Raw genomic sequence first — 7,947 nt, 5'->3', positions numbered from 1 at the left:
CCAAAGTATATGATTTTGTAGGGATGAGCTTTCTTTGGCTATGTTATTTTGATAAGACATAATTGCTTGGTTAGTATGCTTGAAGTATTATTATTTTTATGTCAATATTAAACTTTTGTCTTGAATCTTCCGGATCTGAAAATTACATTGAAAATTATGTTAGGTAGCATTCCACATCAAAAATTCTGTTTTTATCATTTACCTACTCGAGGACGAGCAGGAATTAAGCTTGGGGATGCTTGATACGTCTCCAACGTATCTATAATTTTTTATTGTTCCATGCTATTATATTATCCACCTAGGATGTTTTATATGCATTTATATGCTATTTTATATGATTTTTGGGACTAACCTATTAACCTAGAGGCCAGTGCCAGTTTCTGTTTTTTCCTTGTTTTTGAGTTTTACAGAAAAGGAATACCAAACGGAGTCCAATTGACGTGCCAATTTTTGATGATTTTTTATGGACCAAAAGAAGCCCCCGGAGTAAAAGAGTTGGGCCAGAAGAGTCCCGGGCCGTCCACGAGGGTGGGGGCACGCCCTACCCCCCTGGGCGCGTCCCCCTATCTCGTGGACGACTCGGAGACACCCCTGACGTGAGACCGACGCCAAAAATTCCTATAAATACAGAAACCCCCAGAAAGAAACATAGATCGGGAGTTCCGCTGCCGCAAGCCTCTGTAGCCACCAAAAACCAATTGGGACCCTGTTTCGGCACCCTGCCGGAGGGGGGAACCCTCACCGGTGGCCATCTTCATCATCCCGACGTTCTCCATGTCGAGGAGGAAGTAGTTCACCCTCGGGGCTGAGGGTATGTACCAGTAGCTATGTGTTTGATCTCTCTCTCTCTCGTGTTCTTGATTTGGCACGATCTTGATGTATCGCGAGCTTTGCTATTATAGTTGGATCTTATGATGTTTCCCCCCTCTACTTCTTGTAATGGATTGAGTTTTCCCTTTGAAGTTATCTTATCGGATTGAGTCTTTAAGGATTTGAGAACACTTGATGTATGTCTTGCATGTGCTTATCTGTGGTGACAATGGGATATTCACGTGAATCTACTTGATGTATGTTTTGCTGATCAACTTGCGGGTTCAGTGACCTTGTGAACTTATGCATAGGGGTTGGTACACGTTTTCGTCTTGACTCTCCGGTAGAAACTTTGGGGCACTCTTTGAAGTTCTTTATGTTGGTTGAATAGATGAATCTGAGATTGTATGATGCATATCGTATAATCATACCCACGGATACTTGAGGTGACATTGGAGTATCTAGGTGACATTAGGGTTTTGGTTGATTTGTGTCTTAAGGTGTTATTCTAGTACGAACTCTAGGATAGATCGAACGGAAAGAATAGCCTCGTGTTATTTTACTACGGAGAAAGAATAACTTTGAGGTGGTTTCGTACCCTACAATAATCTCTTCGTTTGTTCTCCGCTATTAGTGACTTTGGAGTGACTCTTTGTTGCATGTTGAGGGATAGTTATATGATCCAATTATGTTATTATTGTTGAGAGAACTTGCACTAGTGAAAGTATGAACCCTAGGCCTTGTTTCAACGCATTGCAATACCTTTTGTGCTCGCTTTTATCATTAGTTACCTTGCTGTTTTTATATTTTCAGATTACAAAAACCTATATCTACCATCCATATTGCACTTGTATCACCATCTCTTCGCCGAACTAGTGCACCTATACAATTTACCATTGTATTGGGTGTGTTGGGGACACAAGAGACTCTTTGTTATTTGGTTGCAGGGTTGTTTGAGAGAGACCATCTTCATCCTACGCCTCCCACAGATTGATAAACCTTAGGTCATCCACTTGAGGGAAATTTGCTACTGTCCTACAAACCTCTGCACTTGGAGGTCCAACAACGTCTACAAGAAGAAGGTTGCATAGTAGACATCAATGCCTAACGGGCTGGAGGATTCACAGTCTCTCAAGTGTAACAAGTCTTCAGATCACGCGGACAGAAAGATTCAGTGATGCCTACTCTTTAGCTCTGGGTGTTTTGGGCTTTGTCCTCACAAGGATCTCTCTCTCAAATGCTTCGGAGGTGGGTTGCTCTCAAACGATAAAAGCCGTGCACTAACTCTGAGCAGCCACCAATTTATGGTGTAGGGGGTGGGCTATTTATAGCCAGGAGGCAACCCGACCTGATTTGTCCGAAATGACCCTGGGTCACTAAGGAACTGACACGTGTCCAACGGTCAGATTTCAAACACACGCGGCAGCTTGACTTGGGCTACAAGTAAACCCGACTCATCCAGCTCTGGATAAGATTTGCTCTCATTGTCTTCGCTCGAAGACATAGGATTTGGTTGAGCATCACTTTAGTCACTCTGACTTTGTTCACTTGGACCCCACTTAACAGTGCGGTGGTTCCTATGACTCAACAAAGAAGAAAAGGAACTACGAAACAACTATGTCTTCGCACTCCATAGTCTTCACGTGAATGTCTTCTCGAGTCATAATCTTCGTTGTGAATATCTTCACAGACCACCATTGTCTTCAATGTCTTGACACATTTTTAGGGGTCATCTCTGGTAGGTAAACCGAATCAATGAGGGACTACTACCTGTGTTATCCTGCAATTCTCACAAACACATTAGTCCCTCAACCAACTTTGTCGTCAATACTCCAAAACCAACTAGGGGTGGCACTAGATGCACTTACAATCTCCCCCTTTTTTGGTGATTGATGACAAACTGGTTGAAGTTTTGAACGGGGATAAAAGTATGTGAAAGTTTAAGGATTAAAGCATTGTCTTCATAAGTGGCAAAAAGGCTCCCCCTGAAGATGTGCATATAAGTAGTTTGCTTTTGAATGCAAATGCACATGGCAGGTTTTACTTTGTGGAGATCCTCTTCAACTTATGAAGACAATTCATCATGCATATAAAGATATAACGAAGATAATGACATGCATAATGAAAAATGGACGTCTGCGGAATGACTTCATGCGGAATTTATCATCGCATCACAGAGTAGCTGACAAATGTAGCAGACGACCATCAAGTTTAAGTGTTACAACCCAAAGAGGCAAATGTATCAAAAGACGAGAGTTGTAAACACTTGGCAAAATATAGCAACCACCCATAAAGGACCCGCTTGAAGAATATCAACTCATATGCTTCTCCCCCTTTTTTCAGTAAGGACCAAAAAGGTTTGAAGACATAGAGTATCTACTCGTTCCCATCAGGAGTAGATGCAGGTGCAGGGTCGACGTTGGAGTTCGGTGGTGCAGAGGGGCCTGGTGCAGTGTCGAGATGCGGTGAAGTGGCATCGTCTTCTTCATCGATGACTCTCCCAACAACAGTTGCAGCCGAAGATGAATACTCAGAGTCTTCAATGGAAGGAGTCCGACGCCAGCTTGCATTCTGGGGAGGCTTGGAATCAAACTTGAAGCCCTCTGTGAAGCCATCTTCGCAAAGATCGTCTTCAGAGCATAGCAGTGTGTGACTCTTCCAAGACCGCCGACAGGCTTCATGAGCTACGAATAAGTTCCTGGTGGCAAGATTGCGAATGCGATTGACATCCACCAAGATGCTATGCATATGACGCTTTAGCCAGTCATGGTGCCTATCCTGTTTCTGATGTAAGGCCACAAGAAGCTCCCGGTCATTGAGTACACGAGATCGCTTCCGAGGCCTTTGAGCAATGGTGCTTTCAGTGGCTTCAGTGTTTGCACGATGAGGCGCACGCATCTTTCCAGCCAGAGGATAGACTCGAGTTGCAGCAAGAACACCCTCCATTGGTTGCGAGAAGCTTTGGTGATCAACATTATGAAGATAAAGGGGCTCCTTGGTAGGATCGGGGTAGATGGCTTTGACGGACATATCAACCTCAGGCAAAAAGACTAGATGGTTGCGCACTGAGGGCTGATAGTTGACAGAAGAGTGAAGCTTGATTAAGCGCATCACCCATGGAGCATAAAACTTCAAGCCAAACAGATCAATTCCGGATGCAGCAAGCTGTCTGATGAAGAAATCCTGGGAATTGAATCTGATGCCATTGACAATATAGAATACCAAAGTCTTCATGGCTCCTTCAAGTTTGGCTTCAGCAGAATATCCCTTGATTGGCCATAGAGTACGCCTCAGAATATGATAGACTGTGCAGGGCAGGCACTCAAGGTCCTTGACGAAGAATTCCTTGGGATAATCAGCATCTTGAGGCAATGGCTTCATCATGCTGAGCATCTGACTCATGTTTGGTTCAGGCCGCTGGAAGATACTCTGCAGCTCATTTTGGTGTAGCTGACAACCAGGCTCATAGAGTTCAACTGGAGTGGGCAGGGAAGTAAGCTCAATAATGTCTTGAGCTTTGGCTTCATGGTGCACATCGCCTGACATCCACTTAAGGACCCATGTCTTCGGATCCCTGTTGCAACCACGAATGTGAAGTGTGGCGTAGAACTACAGCAGGAGCTCTTCATTCCAGTGTTCTTTGTCAGTGACGAACTATAGAAGACCAACCTCCCTGAAGCAGTCAAGAGCTTCTTCCAGACAGGGCAGCCCAGCAATAGCTTCACAATCAAGATGCATGTGTTGAAAGATTCGCTCTTGATTGTATAGGATGCAAGAGTAGTAGCTGCGCTGCTGATAGCTCCAGAAGCGATCAGAAGAGATCTTTGGCTTCGAGAAAGGATTCTTGGCGCTATCAAAGAAGGTGTTGTGGGCTCTGAAGCTGTTCACACTGAACGATCGTAGGGAGGCTGCAGCACCTGGAAGCCTTGGTAGCCTGGGCTTTGGCTTCTAAACTTGTGGCCTATGCTCCACATGATAGTCATATTGAGGTCCGGGAGCAGTGGGAGGCACCATGATGGGCCACCGAACTGTGAAAAGTTCACCACGATTATAGGTCTGTTCAATTGTGTGAGGCCTTGGGGCTGGAACAGTGGCATGAGCATCCACATGGGCTTCAGGTTGCACATGAGCTTCAGGCACAACATTGGCTTCAGGCTCCACATTATCTTCAGCCATGACAACATCATTGGCTTCAGTATCATTGTTGGTGGCACCCTCAGTGTTCTCAACCTCCGTGTCTCATCTGGAGGGTCAGGCATAGACACATTCTCCTCGAGAATGACTTCTTCAGTGGCAGGGTGTCATGGAATTGTCAAGGCAGATGTCCTAGTGAAAGGACTTAGTCGTGGAGCCATCGCAACTAGGAAGCTTAAAGGGGTTAAAATGGGACAAAGGACACGAGGGTTTACACTGGTCCGGCCCCTTGCGGTGAAGGTAAAGGCCTAATCCAGTTTGAGGTGGTATTGCTTATGTTTCGATTACTAGGGAGCGAATCCGCTTGACCTAGCTTTCAATCAGATGTTACTTGCCCTGAACCGCCGGGTCGTCCCTTTATATATAGAGGTTGACGCCCAGCGGCTCAAAGAGTCCCGGCCGGCTCATAAACAGTGTCCGGCTCGGTCTCTAACTATCCCCGCCTTACAATACAAGTTATGCACATATGGCGGTTTATCTCTACGGGCCTTAAGTCGCCTTTGGGCCTTGGGCCCTCAACTGAACCGCCATCTCTAGGGCTGTCTTGGGCTTCATGAATCATCATAGGTATAACTCGGCCCCTCCTGGGCGGGTCATACCTAATAGTTATATCCCCAACATTAGGCCCCAGATTGATTTGAACTGGTTCATGTCAATCTTCAACACTTATAAAAAAAATCCTCTGCTCTTCATTGTGCGAGAATTTTTAACCTGCCATGACGTCATCTTCTGGATTTGTGATAAACTGTCATGACGTCATCTGCCATTACTTCACACTTTGTTCAACATATCTGAACGGATCTTTATCTTAATGACCATCCCGAGAATCGAGGCGTCCTGGTAGCTGGATAACCATATTTTCGGCCTCCTCGTTTTTCACGCCCACTTAAGAGTCTTTCCTTATAAATAGGCACGACCGGTCTTTCCTCCTTCTCCCCCTTTCCAGCGTCTTCTTCCTCTCGCAACTCTTCTGCCGCTCGAGCTCCGCCGCCACCACAGAGCACCTCGTCTTCCTCAACCTCGGCCGCTGCATCAACCTGAGTCGATCCAGAGAACGGCGGCGACCCTCCGCAGTAGATCTGCAGCTATAAGTTTCTACTTTCCCAAACCACAGATCCACATTTGGGTTTGTGAGTTTCTCCGTGTTCTTCGTAGTTCATCATAGTTCATCTTCTCGGTTGTTCCGCGAGCTTCTTTGATCCGAAAACGGTGCTACACCACTGCGGTAGTTGTTGTATTTCCACTTTTGATATCAGTAGATCCCCTTTCCTGAAAGGAAAGTCTTGTGAAAGCTCATGAACTCATCTGTACTAGTTTTTAGGTCTAGATTTATATTTCTTTTCCTAACCAGTCGTTGATCCAAAATAATAACTGCAGCCTGTGAAATCTGTTTATGTAACACTTAGGCAAAAACCTGCATTTGTTAGATCCATCTAGCCATGGCGGCTCAAATTGCCGACTTAATTTGAAATGCTTCAACAGACATCATCCAACTTATCATGGCGGCTTAAATAACTTGCACTGCTCCTGGCGGTTTACGTGACCTGACATAATTTAGCCATATACCATTAGGCCCCTTTGTAAGCCGTCATCTTGAATATGCATTGTAATGTTTTTCTTCTCCGGCTTAAATTTGAACCGGCAATTTTACTCTTTGTTAGGCTTTTGTCTTCATAATGCCGCCCAAAACACCCACTACATGCAATTGGGTCAAGTCCATCATCACAGACATCACACTTGATGATTTTTGTAAAGACTGGCTATCTACCAAAGAAGGAAATCATGTCCTACTGTGCCCCTGATCCAACCGAGGAAAAGCCTCAACCCAAAGAGGGGGAAGTCATCGTCTTCACTGACCACATGAACCTGGGCTTTTCCCCACCTGGCTCAAAGTTTTTTAGAGACGTCTTACACTTCTTTGACCTCCGTCCTCAAGACATCGGACCCAACTCCGTGTCTAATATTTGCAACTTTCAAGTGTTCTGTGAGGTGTATCTTGGAGAAGAACCCAGCCTACTACTCTTCAGAGAATTATTTTATTTGAACCGCCAGAATGAACGTGCCAACGGACCTAGCTTGGAGCTTGGTGGGGTCTCAATCCAACGAAGGAGAGACGCCATTTTCCCTTATGCAAATCCACTGAGTCACCCCAAAGACTGGAACCAGACATGGTTCTATTGCCAAGACACTTCTCTGGCCGATGAGAACCCTCTGCCCGGCTTTTGCGCCCTGCGCCTCGAGTCTACTCATCCTCTACCAGACAAGTTATCCGCTGCTGAACGCCAGAAGCTTGCCCCTACCATGGTTAAAGTGAGGGCTCTTTTGGGGAATGGTTTAAGTGGTATTGACTTGGTCCGGGTTTGGCTTGCCTGGCGGATCATCCCATTGAACTGCCGTCCTGGTTTGATGTGCACCTACACAGGCGAGAAGAATGATCCTTTGCGGCATAGCCCTGATGATTTACCTGATGACGTCATTGATAATATGACAAAGTCGCTTTTGAACGAAAGCTTAGCAGATTGTGGCAAGGTGGGCTTAAGCCCTTTCTGCAAAGCTAACCCGGCTCCAGCGGTAAGCCACTAATTTGAGCATTTTTACCTTCATCTGCGATGTTTTGTCTTTACTTAGACTTTTGCCGATTTTCACAGGCTAATGACAAATTTTGGAAAGCAAAATATGATCACAAAGCTGCAAAGAGAGCCAGGAAGGCCAAGAGAGCCGCCTGGAAAGCCGCCGTCAAAAAGAAAGGAAACAAAAGCAGCACTTCGGACTTGCTTCGACTAGAAGATACCTCTGAGTCGGAGGTAGCCCTTGACTCTCTAGGCTCCTTTTTTAACTACCTTATTGACACTGATTATCATTAGGAGGACACGGGAACGAGTCACGGAGTGGATGAAGAGGTAACTATTATTTCCTCCGACTCCGAGCCTTTGCCAAGACAGA

Source organism: Triticum aestivum, chromosome 6D (genome assembly GCF_018294505.1).
Source record: "Triticum aestivum cultivar Chinese Spring chromosome 6D, IWGSC CS RefSeq v2.1, whole genome shotgun sequence".
NCBI lineage: Eukaryota > Viridiplantae > Streptophyta > Magnoliopsida > Poales > Poaceae > Triticum > Triticum aestivum.
This window is presented reverse-complemented; position numbering follows the sequence as displayed.